Source organism: Callithrix jacchus, chromosome 3, assembly GCF_049354715.1.
Source record: "Callithrix jacchus isolate 240 chromosome 3, calJac240_pri, whole genome shotgun sequence".
Taxonomy (NCBI): Eukaryota; Metazoa; Chordata; class Mammalia; order Primates; family Cebidae; genus Callithrix; species Callithrix jacchus.
The window spans coordinates 178,697,423-178,717,250 of record NC_133504.1 but is presented as its reverse complement, the minus strand read 5'-3'; the positions used below and the strand labels follow the sequence as shown (position 1 = coordinate 178,717,250).

Sequence of the window (19,828 nt, the reverse complement as noted above, 5' to 3'; positions counted from 1 at the left end):
ATAAAGGACTTCTTAATCTTTTGATTCTAAAGCATTCACAAATGGTAAGAGTTATATTTTGTTGTTCTTTTATCATAATTCTTGTCATTTTTATAGCAAATAAATTTTCCGATACTACAAAAATGCTGAATATCATGAATTAATAACTGGCATTTAGTTGTGGTGATGGATGATCCGTGGCCCTGCTGGAGCCTGAACCAGAGGACAGTTGGTGGTAACTTGAGAAAGTATCTGGGAATTCCAATCTGGTCTCCAGCCACCTTTATGTACACCACTTATGACCAAATAATCAGCTTTTTATTGAGGTCAACCACACATGGATTCAAAGTGGTGGTCCTCAGAGCACCACCTGGGGCCCAAAGGACTTTAGAAATGCATCTTTGCTCTTAAATGAGGCCCAATTCAGGTAAGAGTCGGAGATGAAAGGACACTTTGGAACAATGGTCCTTCTTCAGCAAATGTTTTTGTTCTGTGTTCCCTTTGGCTTCAGGGTGCTCTCTAGTCCTCTTTCACCTTCTCCTCAACAAGCCTGCCAGGTGTCTCCACTTGCTTCTGTTGGCCATATGATTCTGTCGTATATTAGACTTTCTCCTCAATATCTTCAGACTGCAGGCTTCCTCTCCTCTGTAGTTTATGGATTCTATTGGTGGCATGATCCACTTCTCCTAGTGGCCACCATCACCATGTCACCCTGCCAGGATGGGGCTTCGGAATTGCTCACGCCTGGGACATCATTTGGCAATAGCAGAGTTCTTGCTATTGGGCTACAGTAGAGCTCTTATAAAACAAAACTTTTGTTTTAGAATCTTGACTTAATAAAATGATACTATTCTCCTTTCACTCCTTTACTCTCTCCCTGTTTTCCTCCCTCACTCTCCTTCCTCTCCTTTCCTTTTTTTTTTTTTTTTCTCTCTCTCTCTCTAATTTCAAAATGCAGTTATAATTAAATGGGCATTGGCTTCCATTGTAGGGTTGGGTATTTGGGGCCAGTTCTCCTATTGAGTGTGTTCTACCTTGCCTTTTATCACTATTTTAATGATAAGACCTCAAAGGAGGCTCAGGATCAGAGAATGAGCTCAGAAAAAGAGGATTGACGTGACTGCTGACCTTATCTTGCACTTGATGTAGAATGGACCAGACTCCCCAGTTCTCATGTGCCCAAATTCCCCGTTCAAATATGTAGCCCAAGTGCCTCAGTAACAAACCATGTAGACCGGTCCAGAGTGTTGTCTCTGCCAACTGCAGAGACACTATTGCCCCCTGTGACCATTGGCAATAGTAAACAGCTCTGTCATTCTCATCATCACTCTATTTTCCTTTGAAAATAACTAATGTCTTCAATTATCACCTCTGAAATGACTTAAGTATCTTTATCTTTATTCCCTGTTGAATCTGAATGATTCGATTCTTGCTTCCAAGAGTAATAAACAGAGATAGAAATAGAGATAGACAGGGAGCATGCACTTCCTGAGCATCATCCACTGCTATGCACTTTAGATGCTTCATCTTAGTTCACCCTTGCAACCATCAGATGATTAAATAACTTCACTAAAATCACAGAACTGGGGTGGTGGAATTGATAGCACCCTGAAGAGAGTGCTTGATATAATTTCAATTTTCTTAAGTTTACTGAGGCTCATTTTATGGCCTATTATATGGTCTATCTTGGAGAAAGTTGTATGTGGGGTTAAATAGAATGTGTATTCTGCAGTTGTTGGATGAGATGTTTTGTATGTATCTGTTAAGTTCATTTGTTCCAAGGTATAGCTTAAATCCACTGTTTCTCTGTTGACTTTCTGTCTTGGTGACCTGCCTGGTGCTGTCAGTGGAGTATTGAAGTCCCCCAGTATTACTGTGTTGCTGTCTATCTCATTTCTTAGGTTTGTTAGTAATTGTTCTATAAATTTGGTAGTCCAGTGTTAGGTGCATATGTTTAGGATTGTGATATTTTCCTGTTGGACAAGGCCTTTTACCATTACATAATGTCCCTCTTTGTCTCTTTTCACCCCTGTGGCTTTAAAGATTGTTTCGTCTGATATAAGAATAGCTACTCCTACTCATTTTTGATGTCCATTTGCATGAAAGAACTTTTTCCACCACTTTGCTTTAAGTTTATGTGAGTGTGTTAGGGATTCTCTTGCTCTATTTTTGTGCTGGTTGGCCTCCTGCCAGGAGGTGGTGCTTTCCAGAAAGCATCAGCTATAGTAGTGATGGACAGGCAGTGGCGAGGCCCTAGAACTCCCCAGATTGTATGACCTTTGTCTTCCACTACCAGAGTGGATAGGGAAGGACCATCAGGTGTCTGAGCTCAGACATTCCTTGGGTGGGTCTTGCTGCAGCTGCTGTGGGAATGGGGGTGAGATTACCAGGTCACTGGAGTTTTACCTAGAAAGATTATGGCTGCCTCTGCTGAGTCATGCAGGTTGTCAGCAAAGTGGGGAAAACCCAGCAGTCACAGGCCTCACCCAGCTCCCACGCAAACTCCCACTGTGCCCTCCACAACAGCCCACAGTCTGTTTCCAGGTGGAGTGCGGAACAAGCTTAAAAACTTGCCTGAGGCTTTCTACCTCCCAGCTCCGAGAGAAAAGGGCTTTAGTTCTTCCCCTCCCTGTGAAGTCTTCATTCCTTATTAGCACCCTCCTCTGAGTTCTGGCCAGGCGGCTTCTGGCCCTATTCAAATTGTTACAGAAGTCACCTAGATAATTCCTTCTTTCTGTATAGATCTACCCCCTGCTTCTCTGGCCACCCTCCCGATGGATCCCTGCGGTGCCTGGCAGGAATGCGCTGCTTGGGGTCCCAGCGAGCTCCCAGGGCCTTTCTGCTGCTTCCTCTACCCCTGTATTTCACTTCATTCTCTAACTTGACTCAGCTGCAGGTAAAGTTGGAAACTTCTCCCGCAAACAGACTTTCAGCTTCTCCAGTGGGAGTGTAGGTTCAGGAGAGGAGGGTCTCTCTTTTCCACTTCCCCAGTTGGGGCACTCACAGTATTTGGGGTGTCTCCCAGGTCCTGCAGGAGTAGTTTACTTCCTTCGGAGGGTCTGTGGGTCCTCTCGGGATTGCTGGTTTGTTCTTACAGTCGATCTGCAGCTAAAATTCACAATGCAAGCCTCCACAGGCCGCTCTGTCCAGAGCTGCAATCTAGTCCCCCTCCCATCCACCATCTCTCTGTGGTTATCTCCCCACATGTATTCTGTTTTGCACATGCTTGCTCACAGAGTTCCCTCTGTTGTAAATGGTCTTTATCCCTCTCTCCCGCTGAGTTCTAACTTGCCATCAAGGGCTCCCTTATGTACAAAGCATCCCCTATGTGGCCAATATTTCCAGATTATTACCACTTTCTGAATCCTATACTACCATTTGGACCACACGTTTGATTCTAAGCTGGGGATGCCCTACTCATCTTTATATGAAGAAGTCTAGTCTCAGCTACTAGATTATACATTCGGTGGATCTTAGATCAACTATGCCCAAATGTTTCTGATGTTTTAGAAAAGTCTGAATCAAAGTATTTTGCTTGTTGGTAAGAGCATAAACCCTGATTTTGGCTTCAGAACCAAAAGTAGGTGAAGAGTTATTGATCTCCTTTTCTCAAGTACCTAGTTCAAGGGTATGCAATAAAGACTTTTCAAGTCCAGCGAGGTCTTCCTGTAGCTACATGGCCATACTTGAGTCTCATTTCATCTTTCAGCTCATTATTTAACATGGTGGGTCAGGATTGGATGAGTAGTTGTCTGAGTATAAACCTTGGAATTCTAAGGTTCTAGAGACCTGATTTTCAGGAGTGTTCTGGGGAAAGAGGAAGGAAGAAGGAGGGTCAAGCAGGTAGGATCCCTCATCTTTCAGCTCTTCCTACCTTCTTCAGAAATGCTCCTCATGGATCTAATTCACAAGTTTGTGTTCCTGCCCACAATTTTATTTCTACACAACATTCTCCATGACTTTAAAAGATCTCAAAGTTACTGGAATGTATGGTTTCTGAAGTCTATTGCAGTTTTTCAATTTTTTAAATCTGTTGTTGAAGATGAAGGAGAACGGGCCTAACACATACTGAATGCTCACTGTGTACCAAGCACTGTGTAGGAACTCTGATAATCACCGTTTTATATGTCAGGACAAGGGCTTGCAGTAAAGGCACGTGATCAGTAAGTGATTAATAAGGTTGAGATGTGAGTTGAAGTTGGTGAGCCTAAACTGCTCTACTGCCTGCCATTTTTAGTTGTCTAGGAAGAAAGGTTAGGAGCTAGAACATAGCCTCCTTTGCCTGCTTTGTGAGAAGAAGATGATGTGAATGATAAAACAAGGCATTTGCGCTTACAGAAGTGTTTGATGAAGGTGAGTCAGCCACGTGGTCAACTTTAATCTCATCTATAGCTTGAATAGCTATAGTGGCCATGACTGGTGAATGCTCTTATCTTTGACTGGATTGCTTGAAGTCTAGAAGAAAATAGGGCTGGCAGGGATTTAACTAGCCCTGATCTTCCAAGAGGTTCACATTTCTGACAATATTGCTGACCTCTTCAGCAAATCACAATATGGCTCAGAACTCATGGTGTTGAATTGAACCCGAAAACACCTTCTCTAAGCTAGCCTGTAGAACCAGACACACAAGGCAGTGTCTCAAGCTAGTGAATACCTTGTATATAACTACAAAAATCTAAGACTTTATACTGACACAGAGTCACAACAGAGTCTCTTAAATTAAAAAAAAAAAAGTGAGGGAACTGCCAATTTACATTCAGAGAGAGCAGGGTATTTGCCTGAGGGTGGTTCCAAGACAAGCAAGATTTAGCCACAGCCAGACCATTTGCCTGTGAACCTTAATCAGGAATTGAATGATACAATAAAATCTGTAAATTCCGTGTATCTGGTGTCCCCAAGATGTCTGACAGGGCTGGTCCAACCACCTAATGAACCCATCAGAAGATTTTCTTCTCTGCCGACAGGGATTCTCTGTGCATATAGCTTGATTGGGAACCAGGCTAGGATTCAGCATAAGCTGCTCTGTAAATCTGATTTTTCCAGGAGCCACCGAGTAATTTCACTAAGAAGTTGTGAGCCTAGTTTTGAAACTCTTCATATTGCCATAGAAATGATCACTGCACTTAATTCCAATGAATCCTGTGTGTGGCAGGCGGTAGAGGAAGGAGGGTTTGTTGTTTGGTTTTGTTTTTAAACTGGCACAGAGGAACTGAGTTAAGGGGGGAAATTAGGCTTTTACTAAAGGAAACACACACACACATACAATAGAGCATTTCAGAGGATGCGTATGGTAAGGTATAATACTTAATAAAAGAGAGAGCATTTCTCTCCTACTTTTTGTAATTTCCCGCCTCCTCCTGCTCATCCTTCAAGAGTCATCTTTCTTCCCCAACACACTCACAAAAGGCTTCCGTTAGTACCTTTTGTAGTTTGACCTCCTGATGTGGGAGTGCTGTGATAATGGGGTCTCCCAAGCTGAGTCATTGAGGGTAGATAAGCACTCTTTGTTGGCAGGCCTTCCATCTTTCTTCCAAAGCTTTCAAAGGCTTAAAATAAGGCTCCACCAAATAGGTATGGCAGACGTTTTTAAACTTCTGTTTTTCTGGGTACAAAACTGAAGGAAGTGGCACCTACTGAAAGAGCTATGGCTTGTATTTTATTCATTTGCAAAGCCAAGCTCGAGGAGTTGTCATGTATATTTAAAAAAGAAAAAGGGGAGCAAGAGTTCTCAAATGGTTTCCAAATAACACACAGTGGTAAAAGAAAGAGAGAGAGAGAGAGGGAGGGAGGGAGGGAGGGAGGGAGGGAGGGAAAAACGAAGTAAGGAAGCTGCAAAAATAAAGCTGAAATAAAACCATTTGCTGTGGTATAAACTCACCAACTCAGATTTTCTCCTACAATATCTGGAGTTTGCAAAAGAATATTAAAAAAATAGATGCGGCCCCATCTTCTGGCAGTCTGGAGCAATAGCGGTAGTAATTTGATTTTTCAGATATGGTTTGTTTTGTTTGGTTTTATATTTTATAGTGCTCTTCAAGGCTTGTTCTTCCTCAAGGTGATTGTCATCTGAAGATAACATTTCCTTATCAGTATTTCTGTTCCCAAAGGCAGAAACCATCTGGGTGGCTGTCAAAAAAGCCTTGGGATCTAACGCCAAGCACATCACGGGTCTGCCTGTGGACAGGTCAGACATTGGTGTGGGAGTCTGTGTATGGGCAGTTGCTTTCTGTACAGAGAAGTAGACAATGCCCTTTGGATTTGATGACTGAAACAGACACCATGGGTCTGAATGTTCTATGAAGGTATTTTGTCAGCTGGTGCTGGTGAGAACCTCTACCCTTTGACTCCCCAAGTTCGGCAAGAATGATGGATGATGTGCACGAGCCAAATCTTATCTGCTTCTCAGCAATGATTAGTTGCTCCCCAAGAAAAAAAATCTCAAAGAAAGAGTCAAGACTGACTCAGGGCTCAATTTTGACCAAGAATTCTGTGGTTGGTTGTGTGGGTTGGTAAGGATTAGAGGAGAGACTGGGGAGAGGGGAAGGCATGGCAATGCCTTCTGTTTCCTCAGATAAAGCTAGAAGAGACCAAAGAAAGTGCTGGTGGAGTCTAAGGGTTGGATAAGCTTATCTGCTTAGTTATCTTCCTCTGACGGGTCCGTGTTCGCTGAGGTTGCCTGACTGTAGACCCTGTAGTGTGATGAACCCAGAACTTCCAAGGCCTTCCAAGCTGGGGTAAATTTGGACTGGGAGCTGTGCAAAGAGGCATGTTCCCTCTTCCACAATTGCAAATAAGGCTTCCCAACATCCCATGGAAATGGTGACGTGTAGAAGTCAGATCACAGTGATACCATAAAACTTGAAAGAGGATGATAGAACAGGATAGTAACTACCTACATAGACTATAAAACCAAGGGCATGGGCTTGTTTGTTCTCAAGCCCAGTACAAATCTCCAATTTCATGTCAAAGTATGAACTAAAAATAAGAGCACCTATCTATGACATCTGCTGAAACAACGACCACCATCCCTCTAAACTGTGCTGGGCCAGCTCTCTCCTGTCTCCTCCATTTTGATCAGCTTTGGAACGGGAAACACAGCAGTACATTAGCCTCAACATAATCATAATATTGGTGACAACAATAAAACAGCAATAACTAATCTAAACTGTGCTCTTAATCTATGCCAGGTATAATAGGGAGCACTTGGCATGAATTGTCTCCGTGAATTTTTAAAGCAAAACTGTGAGACAGGTATTTTTATTATTCCCTTTTTATGGATGAGAAAAGGGAAGATTCATGAGGGCAAAGACACATGAAAGACATTCTAGCTTTTTTTCTTTTATTCATTAATTCACGATTCATCCCAATTTTTCTCGAGCTCTAATTATGTCAGGCCATATTTGAGACAGTAGGATACAGTAGTGAACAAAACAGGTAGGTTTTGCCTTCATAGAGTCCACATTAGCAGCTAATAAGCAAGTAAGTCATGCCATGGAGAACTTGCCCCCAAATTCTTATATGGAAGGTACAACCCTCAGAAGTGACTGTATTTGGATAAGGCCTTTATGAGGCAATTAATGTAAATGAGATCACAAGGGTAGAACCCTCATCTGATAGAATTAAGGTCTTTATAAAAACAGGAACTCAAAACATGAACTCAGAGGAGATGTCACGTGAGGACTGCTGCGAGAAGGTGGCCGTGTACAAGTCAGAAAGAGAGCCCTCACCAGGAACCAAACTCTATTGGACCTTGATCTGGAATTTCCAACCTTCCAATTTTCAGAACTGTGAGAGATGAATGTCTGTTGGTTAAGCCACTGTTTGTGATATTTTCTTATGGCAGTCCAAGTTGACTAACGCATGTCATGTATCAAGTGATGGTAAGTGCTGTGCAGGTTGCTATTTTGTATTTCGGTGGTAGGGATTACTATTTTATATAGGGGTTAGGTATCTCTTCTCTGTTAAGGAGCTTTAAGGGAAGAAATATAAAGAACACGGTGAAGCAAATTATGTGGGTACCTGGAGAAGGACTGATCCAGGAAGAGAGTGTGGACATGGAGGGTGTTTGGCATTTCTGAGTACCAGCAAGAGGGACAGATTGATTAGAACAGACTAAATGAAGGAGAAATATGAGGAGATGGGAGTGGGCAGGGATTGAAACCCAGGCATCCTGCTGCAGAGCCTTGTTCTTAAATAATTTGCAGAGTGCAGATGCCTGGCTTTACTTGATGATTTCCATTTGCTTGGTAATTTTTGTCCATCCCTTCATTTATACTTCTTTTGATTCACTCATTTAAAGAGAGTCTCTGGTATACGATATTGAGTTGGATTTTGCTTTATAAACCAATTTGAAATGCTGCATGCTTAAAAAATAGATATGCTAAATCCCTTCATATTTCACCAATATATAGTTTATATAGTTCTATGTTGTCTTATCACAGTGGCAGATTTGTGTAACCACCACTGTGATCAAAACACAGACTTATTCCATTACCACAGAGATCTCCCCTGGGCTACCTCTTTATTGCCACCTCTACTCCCCAAAACACTGGCCATCAATAATTTGTCCTCCATCTATAGTTCGTCATTTTGAAGGTGTTGCCTTCAGTTACTATAATAAAGCTCAAATCTGCCATGTTGTTTTTTCTTTCTCTGTTCCTTTCTTCTGTTTTCCAGTTTTATTATTATTTCTTTGCCTTCCTGGAAGTCTCTTGAACGCTTTTGAGAATTCTGTTTTGATTCATCTCTAGTGCTGGCATGTTTTGGTGCACTTTTCCAACTCGGGGCCTTTTGTCAGTCTCTAGACATTCTACTTTCTTCTCTTCATCTTTCCAAGTCTTATGTCCATTTTACATATACTGTTCAGCTTTTTAGCTTCACATAGTGGTAGAAATATAGGAAAATGTGTCCTCTTCATCTTTGCAGAAGTGGAAGTCTCCCTTCATTTTTAAAGTTGCATTCTTTCTTATTCGTCAGACATGTAATGTCTACATATTATTTTTTATTAGTACTTTTGCCAAAGCTTTCCCAGACATCTTTAGGATGATTGAAGCTCATTCCCTAACAGAGAATGCAACCCTGCTATTGCCTTGCTTTTCATGTTGTTTTAAAGAAGTCTGATGACAAACTAATTATCTTGCCTTTCTAAGTTATTCTGTCTTTGTGCCTGAAGGGCCTGAGGATTTTTTTCTTTTTCTTTAATATCTATTGATTTTACTAGTCCATGTCCCAGAATCCATTACTCCAATTTTTCCTAGTACCCTCTGGGCCCTGTCTATGTGTAAATTCAGTTTTTCTTTTAGTTATGGAACTTTTCTGGAATTTCACTTTTTAAAATATTCTATTCTATTATTTCGGTTTTCTTCTTTGGGGATGCCAATCATGGGTATGCTGGACAACCTTCTCCAATTCTATTTCATTTCAACCAGCTTCTCTCTGACCTTTTTTACTTTGTTTTTCATAATTATTTTGACTGATCTATTTTTGTCAACACTCTTTCCACTTATATTTGGAAAGAAAAGATTCTATCCTTTGTCGTATTTCTTTCCCAATCCATTTTCACTGATTTTATTATTTTCTGGGTTTTAAAAATTGTTTACATTCTTTTAATTTTTTTAAATAGACGTGGTAATTGTACATATTCATGGGGCACATAGTGATCAGATGAGGGTAACTGGACGGCATGCACCTGCAGTCACAGCTCCTTAGGAGGATGAGCAGCAGAGTCACGTGAGCCCAAGACTTTGAGTTCAGCCTAAGTAACATAGCAAGACCCTGTCTTTATTAAAAATTATTTTTAAAACCTACTTTTTGGGGTTCTTTCTAGGTAGTTGTTGTGTGTGCTTTTTCGGCGGTATATTCTGTTCCTAGTTTTGATATTTCGGATTCAATGTGTTTTTTCATATCTGTAAATTGATTCACTTCAGAGTGTTCCTTTTTACTTGTTTTAGAGTTTTCTTCTGATTTTTGGTTAAATTTCCTGGAGAGAATTTCTGTTAACAGATATGTTTTGATTCTCATTTTCTGTTTTTTAATGACAATCTCATAAATATGTGGCTTGATTTTCTTGATTCTCATTCCTTTCATAAACAGCGTTCCTAATTTAAGAGCTTCCCTTGCTTCTGGTTCTTCCCTCTTCTAGGCAGTTTCTTTTATGGATGATTTGGGCCCTAGGTTGGGGTGGGATGGGGTGAAGGAGGGTATATTTCTCTTAGAGAGTCATTTATCTCCCCTGCTTATGTTCTTCACTGGTTTGTCTCCCAGGGGCACCAGCTCTTCCCTCTCTGCGGAACCTCTCTTCCCTCCCTGCCCTGTGTCCATTACTGTGAATCTCCAGGTCACGGGCTACATTCTGTACTTTGGAATTTAATGTTGGACTTTTGTTTCTGCATTTATTTTGTTTGCACATTTTATAGAGTCTCTCAAATTTACCGTTTGCTAATCTCTCACCAAAGGCAGGGGCTCTGTTGGAATTCGCCTTTTTCTCTACTTAAGGTAAGTTAGAGGCTGTGATGTTTCTCTCTCCTAGTAACACAAAAGACATGGTCATGTGTGGTTTTGTCTGCTCTCTCTCCTTGTTATTCTGTGTTTTCCTTTTGGGAGGGTGTGGTAAGTTTTGAAATCAAGGAGCCTCCTTTGTTCTCTGAACCCAGAAGTGTTCTCTGCCTGGCTTTGTTTTAGATAGTCAGCAAAGCCAACTATTTCTATCAGCTCTAACCCTTAATCAGTGATAGGTTTTGTGAGACAATGTCCCCCAAAGCTCTGGTTATCTCTTTCTTTTTATTGTTTTTATTTCCCTTCAAAGACATCAGGCTGCCAATGATTTTGTCTGCTTACAAAGAACATCCTATTGACTAAGTAATAATTTCATTATTGATCTACTTGTAGCCAATGATATCTTATTTGACAGCTGTATTAGCACAGAGTTGATAAAATAACCACCAAGAAAAGGGGCATTTCATGCAGCTAGAGCTAAGCTCTTGAGAGTAGATGTGCAATATTCATTAAAATTGTTTAACATTAAAAATAGCTTATGTATCCTAGTTACTGCTATGGTAAATGTCTGGAGGATCAGCAGTCTCTAGACTGGGAACCATTGCCCTGCCCATTCCACCTGATTTAATCAGCAAACATTTACAGAAGATGGGGGTTAAAGAGAAGAATATGAAGCCAGCCCATGAAGGAAGTCTATGGACTGGAGGAGACAGATAAGCATTTAATTACAAGATTAGAAGCCCCTTAATAAGTTGATCATGGTAGAGTGGGGTCAAAAGAGGAAAAGGATCAAGTCTGCTTGGGTGAATCAGAAAAGCCTTAATGTGGAGAGAATTACACTAAAGGATCTCCCGGTCTCCTACGCTAGGTTTCCTCTGTGAACAGAAGACTTTTCTCTGCTGCAATGATGAGAAGACTCTCCTACAGAATCCAGAGCTATGTCAGTCACAACCCCTCTGAGTATTTCCAGGATATGAGACAGAAAGACCTCAGTTTCCAAAGAGTAGGTTCCTGTCCTCCATAATGGGAGTGGGGCTGTTTCTCCAGCTCTGTCAGGTGATTCATGTCAGCAGTACCACCTGAGCGCTCGCTTCTGGAGTAAACTAGCAAGTCACCACTCCTAGCACTTCTTCCTTCCAAGAAAGCATGACCCCACTGAGCTGGTTGTTAGTTCACTCTGTTTGATCTAAGGGAACAGGGAGTCCTTTGAGATCCTCTCTTGGGTGGAAGGGCAGGCCCACATCTGCTGATTATCTACCTCCATGCCCCATGGCACCCAACTGTGTCCTGCTGAGAAGCTGTAGAACTCCATGAGCCAGTCTTCAAATCTGACAAGGGCGGAGCCCATGGAGTGAGGGGCTGTGTGGAGACAGGTCTCCCAGTAAGTTCTGTGGCTCATGTGGTGTTCATATTTTCAACTCAGGAGTCTGGTTTTCAGCTTCTCAGGTCTAAGCTTCCTGTATGCTGGGATGGGTGGAAGATGAGTGGGGAGGGGTTGGAGGAGTCAGAGAAGCTACAATTCAGTACTGGGGAGAAATGCCTTCCTCCTGGAAGCTGGACTATATTTGGGTCATGTGTCTGCAGTCTTCCTTTCCATACAGCCTAACAGCTCTTTGAGGAAACATAAGAAGATACCTGCTTCTCCTTCCTATTCAGTCTCAAATCTGTCAGAATTGTAGAGTTGTGGGTAAGAGACCCAAAAAATACACAGGAATCAACAACTCTTCATTTACTGAGGAGTTACAAAGAGCTGGCTATGTGTGTGATGCTGGGGACATACCAATGATATGACACAGTCCTTGCCTTCTTTAAGCTCCCTGCCTGGGGAGAAAGCTAGACAAGGACACAGGAGTTATAAATCATTCGGAATTATTGTAACGCTCTAAGCAGAAATATGGATAGCCAAAAAATCAAGCAGCTTGGCGATCTCCAAGTGCCCCTGCCTGCCTCCCAAACCTCACCTAAAACCACTCTCTGTCTTGGTTACTTTTCACATTTTTCATATTTGTCTTCTCTTTGTTGCTCAAACTGTCTTTTCCAGCTCAGGGCCTCCGCACTTGCTGTAACCTCTACCTAGGACATTCTCCCCAGCTTTGGGGAAGTCTGCCTCATTTTTGCCCTTCAGTTTTTGATTTAAATGCCTCCTCCTCAAAGAGACCATCTCTGTTTCTATACTATCTAAACTCAATGTTCTCAGGCTCAGAAGTTATAGTTTTACTTGATTACTCCATTCTTATCTAAATGTTTTTAACACTGGCAATGGAAAACAGCACCAGATACTTGCTAAAGGCAGCAAGACAGATTTTACTCTGGTTTCTTCAGTAGGAGAGAGAGAGACCAGTATAAACTGAGCCCAATTCCCACCAATACAGGGAAATAAGGTTGTAAAGGGAGGGCAAAGAGGGAATAAAAGTCATCTGTCAGGAAGTGGGAAAACAGAAACCAAAAGAAACTACGGGAGCTACGGAGAAATTGCAGAAAAAAAATTACAGAAGGAGGTAAATAAAGAATGGTTTTGGTGATGTGGGCTGGAATACTGAAATGGTTTGGTGATATGGGCTGGAACAATGTATTTTCTGAGATCTGGCAGCATTGCCTTGTCTCCCCTCCCCTCCCCTCTCCTGTCTTTTTTGCTTGAGACAGTCTCACTCTGTCTTCCAGGCTGGAGTGCAGTGGTGTGATCTCAGATCATTGCAACCTCTACCTCATGGGTTCAAGAAATTCTCCTGCCTCAGACTCCCGAATAGCTGGGACTACAGGCATGTGCCACGACGCCCAGGTAATTTTTGTATTTTTTAAAGCAAAGATGGGGTTTCACTATGTTGGTTAGGCTGGTCTCAAACTCCTGACCTCAAGTAATCCGCTCACCTCAGCCTCCCAAATTGCTGGGATTATAGGTGTGAGCCACCATGCCCAGCCAGCATTGTCTTTTCTTGAGCAAGGACTCAGCCTGGGGCTGAAGTCACCTTAGGGACATAATCTAGTGGAAGCCTGAGGTCAACTTTAGGGACACAACCTAGTGCAGGTGGGAGGCTGGCTGAAGTGTGGTCAAGTCTCTTGGCACAGTGTTCAGGCAAGTCCTTTGTGTATGATTCACAACACATGCATTTATATTTAGCTTTTTTTTTTTTTTAGTCAATATCTGGAGTTCGTTCCTAACTGTAGTTACTCTCAAACAGAACAAGACCTAACCACATTTTAAATTCCTGTTTCTCTTTGGTTTGCATTCAGCTACCATGTGAGATAATCTGAGATTTATCATAGTTATTGAATATTCTAATATTTAAAATGTTGTTATTGTTAGTAGTATGTTTTACTGGTTTTTGTTTTCTCTTTTCTCCTTTTACCTCACATCTTCCTCTTGGATTTGTTTTTGTTTGTTTTGCCAAGTACAATTTCTAGTAACTTTTTCTGTTATAATTCAAAGATGATAAACTATCCAAGTCGGTGAAAAGTGTCTATTTTGTACTTCCATTTTAAGTGGACAATAGTTTTGCTGGGTATAGAAATCTGATCATAATGTTATATTTTCCTCTTGCATCCAGTGTTGTGAATGAGGAGATTTATACCAATATAATTTATATTCCTTTATAAACAAGATTTCTTTCTCCTTGTCTGAAAAGTTTTTGAATTTCCCTTATTGTTTAGTGGTCTAAAACGTTTTAAATATGTCTAAATCTGGAATATTTCACATTCTTTCTGTCCAGAACTTAACAGTCTTTTTAAATCTGAAACTCATGTCTTCCTCAAGCTGAATATGTTTCTCCTATTATTTTTTTTTACTATTTCTTTCTATGTTCTGTGTTCTTTTCTTCTAGAACCCCTCTTAAAAATTTTGATTTGTACATTCAGTACAACTACTGATTTTTCCTTTTATTTCAACAAAGCATCCTATGTCCAAGATCTCTAGTCAATTATTTTTATTTGGATGCAATGTACTCTCTCATCTCTCTATAATTGCTGTATTAATTTGATTTCCTTAGTTCTCAGAACTGGGTTTTTTTTTAGTTTGCTGTCTTCCTTTATTAGACTGACTTTCTTAAATATCTGATGTGTCTGATGTTTTCTGTTGATCTTTGTATTTCTGAGTCTTTGTTTGTCTTTTTGAGAGCTGATCGATATTGCCTGTTTCCTGTGATGATAAAACCAAGGTGAGATGTTTTTCTTACTGGGAGGGTCAGTTGCTAGGCTTCTGGTCACCAAGGCTCCTTGTTTTTGTTGACTATCAGCGGCCACTCGGGGTTATTGTGCCTCTCACGGCCAATGCCTCCACTTAGTGCTCCTGCCTAGGGAGGACCCTTCTGCTATAGCCCTTACAATTGGGTGCTAATGGCAGGAAGAAGAGAGAAGCAAGCCATCTGGTTTATTCTACTGTGATACTGTAGACATCACCTTGACTATCAAGAGCCCCCTAAGGATCTCTCCCGCCCCAGTAGCCAATCCTTAGAAGTTGTGCAGAGTATTTGAAGCTACTCCCAACTGCAAGCAGTCACCCCCTGAGTGTGTTTAGGGCTGAGGCTTCATCAATTATACACATCCCATCTGCTTCAAGCCTCTCAGGAATTCTTTATAATTTCTGGTCTATTTAGAGTAGTTCTTATTTTTCAACATTGTTGTGGATAAGTTTATTTTATGTATTTGGGGCAGGAAAAGAAAATTTTAGCATGTGCTCAGTTTATCACCTTAATACCATCTCCTGTATTTAATAATTTCAGATTTGTTTTTGATATATAGCTGTACAAGAGCTATAAGCATATATCCAATTTATTTGTATGCATTTAAATAATAATAATTAAAATATTGAACACTAATAAATCATCATATTTTAAAAAAATTTTCTTTAGAAGACCATCTATATATTATTCCTGCTTTAGAAATATTGTTCTGGGTTCTTAAATGAGAATATATTTTATCGAGACTTGATTTGAGAATTACAGAGGAAGAGATGAAAAGCAATACCCCTGCCTCAGCCGTGAAGCCTTCACTATAGAAACAACACACGTGCCGATGGTCCCCTGGAATGGCCTCTCTGTTCAGGCCATCACAGTCCATTTGGTCCTGCCAACCTGCTGCCCAAGTCCAACAGATGGAAGGAAGGAAGAGAATACTGAGATGCAGGTGACATGGCTTATGCAATATTTTTATTGTGCCAGTATTCAAATGTATTACATTGATTTGTTCTGACTGACAATAATCTGGATGTTTTGATATCAGTGGGTTGGGTATTACCTTCATTTTACAGACAAGAAAAACAGACACTTAGATGAATCAGGTGACCTTCCCAAGGTCCCACTGTCACTCTTGACCACGAAGTCAAAATCCTTTTCAGGGTATGTCAGTCAGCACCCTAGTAGAACATAGACAGCATACTGAAATTAGGACACCTTAAAAAGGGGCTACTTACAATGATATGGAGAGTGTACAGGAATCACAAGGCAAAATTCCTATCCTTAAGGCTAGTGGAGAGTGGAGCAGTTGCCACCACTAGGCTGATGGAACAAGGGCAGAAATGGTTACTTTGCAGGCGCCTAACCTTTGGTCACTCTGATGAACTCCAATGACCCTGTCTCAAGTTAATGTCTTTAAATGAATTTAATAAAATACTTAGAAAAAGAATACAATGATACTAAATTCCAGTGACTAAAATATGCTAAGTGTGTAGTACATTAACATGAGAGTTTCTTTATTAACACACTATCTAACAAGGCTTGATGGTAGATCTAATAATGACTGCAACTTCAAAGCAGTGCTGAGCATAAAAGACACTCTGATACGCCTGCCCACGCTGTGATGCAATATGAAAATACTCATAACAGCAGTCACAGGCATTGCTGATACCATTAGGATGTGTTGCCTAGCTTGGATTGAAGGAAATGGTCAATTCTGGTTGGAGATTAGTGATTATAAAGATGAATTTTTAATTTCTCTGTTGAAGTTCACACACCTCCTAAACTTTATCTACAGATCTCAGATTAACAACTTCTTGGCTATTGGAAACCAGAAGAAAAGAGTCACGTAAAGAGGTTACTTGAGAGAAACAGCAACCTAAGTTAGAGGGGCAGAGCCAGCACAAATACCACACCACAAGGAGGAACAAATACCCCAACGACCTTCTTCTCTTTCTACCGCGTCTCATGCCTGCTTTCCCCTTGGTGTAGTTCATGCAGATTGGCTTCTCAGGCGAGAGAACAGGGTGAGGAAAGCTGAAGAGTGAATCTGGAGGCAAGCTAAAGCCATCCACTTCTCAACAATCTGCCAATGTGCCAATCTGCCTCTATCTACCCCTCATCCACCTGCTCCCCACCTCTTTGCTCTACGTAGTCAAGAATGACTTATTTCAGTGAGAGTAAGTCAGAAATAAACTGGAAAGTATTCAGCCCCCTCCAGTGTCAAGGGATATTTCTACCCCATGGAAAATTTAGCCTTACCCCTATTCATATCTGATTCTACATTCTCCAGTAATAATTTAAATCTACTTGATGACAGATATTTCAATCAAAATAAAGATATCATTTATATTAGCATTTGCTTAATGTTTTGTATCAGTGGCCATTGTATTTGGTTGTAGGTAACAGAAACCCACAGCCAAAATCCAGTGGTTTAAATGTATCAGACGTTTTGTTTTATTATGCGTCAAGAATCCAGAGGTGGGCAGGGCAGAGATAACTAATATAGTGGCTTATAGCTGTCACAGGGATCCTGTGTCTTTCCTTTTCTGTACTACAACCTTAGCATGTTTCCATCCTTGCAGTGGCGTTATGGTTACAAGGTGGCTGCTGGAACCTCAGCCGGTATACATTAAGGCAAGAAGAAAGGATAGGACAAGAAGAAAGTTTATTTCAGCTGGAGTAGCCCAGAATTTTGAAGCTTTTACAAGAGCTACATGAGAATGGATCAACTGCAAGATGTTTGGTAAGGAGGATGTTGACACTGTAGGAGGAGGGGAATGAAAGCAGGAGGAGGCAGAGAAATACCTGGAACCTCCAGAGAGGGCCAGCAACAGCCTTGGCTGATGCTTCCGGAAGCTTCTGAGAGACAGCAGCTCTTCAGAGTCATCACTGTCAGGCTAAGATGCCTGGGCTTTGTGGCCCCTCATTGACCACTGGGTATGGGCTACCCCAGAAAAAACATGACCTTGGGCAAGGCGGCTTTCCGCAGCTGAGATTAGCCATCAAGGAGGTGACAGCTTCTTTAACATGTGAACTGCAGGAGACACAATTCAGCTCCTAACAGAAAAGATGTGATGAAGATGAGGGGGGTCCTCCCATTTCATCAGAGATCCTCATCCCTGTGGGTTTAGTTTCAGGTGTTTTGATGTTCCTTCATTGGCTTCAAGAAAGTTGTACCCCACCCATAGTAGCCTCGCCATCACCAACCTAACCATGATGACCCAAGTAGGAAGTTCTGGAAGCTTGGGGCCTGGAGCCCAGACAGGAAACAGCTTTCCTCGGAACTACATTCCATCACAGTGTCCGTCCTCATACTAACGCTATGGAAGGTATTAAGGAATCACTGGATGATACAGCTCTCTTGGAGGGAACTGTAATTAAATTGTTCCTGGTATTCATGTATCTTGTATATGTCAGGGTTAAAAGCTGGGCCTCAGATTTAACACATATAGCTTCAAATCTCAACTTTTATACTTCTAAGTGGACAGCTGTCAAATTCTCTCAGTTTTCTCATTTTTACTATAGTTACAATTATATATAAAATATACACATATGAATATATATTTCATAAAACAGATTTTTATAAGTTTTATAATACAGTAGGTTATATATAAATATAGTTATAGTTTCTACATTACTGGGTTATTGCAGATATTAAATAAGGTTGTGCCTTTAAAAGCTACATAAATGACAGTTGTTGTTTGGTAAATGTGTTGAATATGTCCACATGCTCTACAACATGGATGTGGACATAAAGCTGCATTTCCTATCCTAAGGAAATCCGTACTATACGAGGAAAGTAGCCAGAACATTCTGAGGAAGGCAATAAAAGAGCTAAAAACAAGTTTCCAGGAGGACACAAATGGTGCACACTCACACTGACTGGGATGGCTTCATGAAACAAAGGACCTTTTTGCTGAAAAAGCAGGAGAGACAGAAGATATTGAAGAACTTTATAAGCACAGGGGACAGCATATGCAACTCCACAGAGGCACAGGGATCTGGTCTGTGCAGGGAATCAAAATAGGCCATTATGCCAGAGAGATAAAGTGTGGTGAAAGAGGGTAGGGGGCACGGGGAGCAGGTTCTAAATTTCTGCAGTGGGTGGGGTCTGCCTTCAAAGGGAGTGATTCATGTGGGAAACTAGGTCAGAGCTGCTTTTGGTGAAGGCGAGGATTAATTGCAATCTACGTGCTACTGTCTGTATGGAAAAAAAGAACCACAGGACTAATAATAACAGTCCTCCTGTAGGTATGATGCATATTTCCAGCTTGGTTGCTCGTTTACTTACCTGTAGAAGACACAAGCACCGACATGATTTCTGGCTCCACCTTTTTTTGTGATTCATCATTGGAATTTTGAATAATGAGTCCTTGTCACTCTGAAACCTTACCTAAAGTTAGGTATTAAGGGAGACATCGTGGAAATGGCTGGTGCCACCAACACTCTGATAGCTATATCTTCTCCCTGTTTTTGTTTCATTTTACCTCTTCTTCTTTGTTTTTTTCATCCTTCTTTCCAGTCAAACTTTGATCCTCCTAAAGAGCCTTTGATTAGTCCTTTCAATGTGATTTGACATTAATGAAAGTTTCTCACTGCACATGACAAACTGAGAATCGGAATCCACATTTACTAAGCGATTTCTGTGTGTACTGTTTTCACAGCTGCTCTATCATTTCCATTTTATAGATGAGGAAACTGAACATAAGAAATTCAAGTGCTTTGTTCATCTGTATTCATGTTCTCCTTTTCCTTCCTTGATTTCCCAGCCTACTTGCGTGGAGGTCACATGGTGAGTGCTTATCGGTGGAATGTAAGTAGCAATGACTGTCACCTCCAGCCAAGGTGGTTAAAAGCGGGTAGGCCTTCTCTACACTCTTGCTTTTCCTTAATCACCTGGCTGAATTCAGGGGATACAGTGGAAGACTCTGGGGCTCCTGGAGAAGGCAAAGTCTATGCTGGAAGAACACTGATTTCAAATGACTGGGTAGACTAAAACACCCCCAACCTAATTTCACCTCCTCAGCATACCTCCTCACTGACCTACACTGGGCTACAACATGACCCAACAATAAAACTTTATTGTTTTATGCCACTGAGATTTAAGGATTGTTTGTTATATCAATTAACCTACATTGATTAATAATACATAGCTAGGGCAAGATTTGTGTCAATCAACTAATATT

At 41.1% G+C, this 19,828-nt stretch overlaps 1 long non-coding RNA gene across 3 annotated transcripts; it reads left to right on the top strand.

Moving 5' to 3' along the window:
* The first annotated feature begins 339 nt into the window (after positions 1–339).
* Positions 340–18,120, top strand: LOC103792106 (uncharacterized). Of its 3 annotated transcripts, none has more exons than XR_013533190.1 (5): positions 340–406; positions 13,135–13,252; positions 15,411–15,591; positions 16,438–17,385; positions 17,774–18,120. It is a non-coding gene; the product is annotated as an uncharacterized LOC103792106 (long non-coding RNA). The 3 variants fall into 3 exon arrangements; XR_013533188.1 differs by having other exon boundaries at positions 15,391–15,591; XR_013533189.1 differs by having other exon boundaries at positions 15,318–15,591.
* The last annotated feature ends 1,708 nt before the right edge of the window (positions 18,121–19,828 follow it).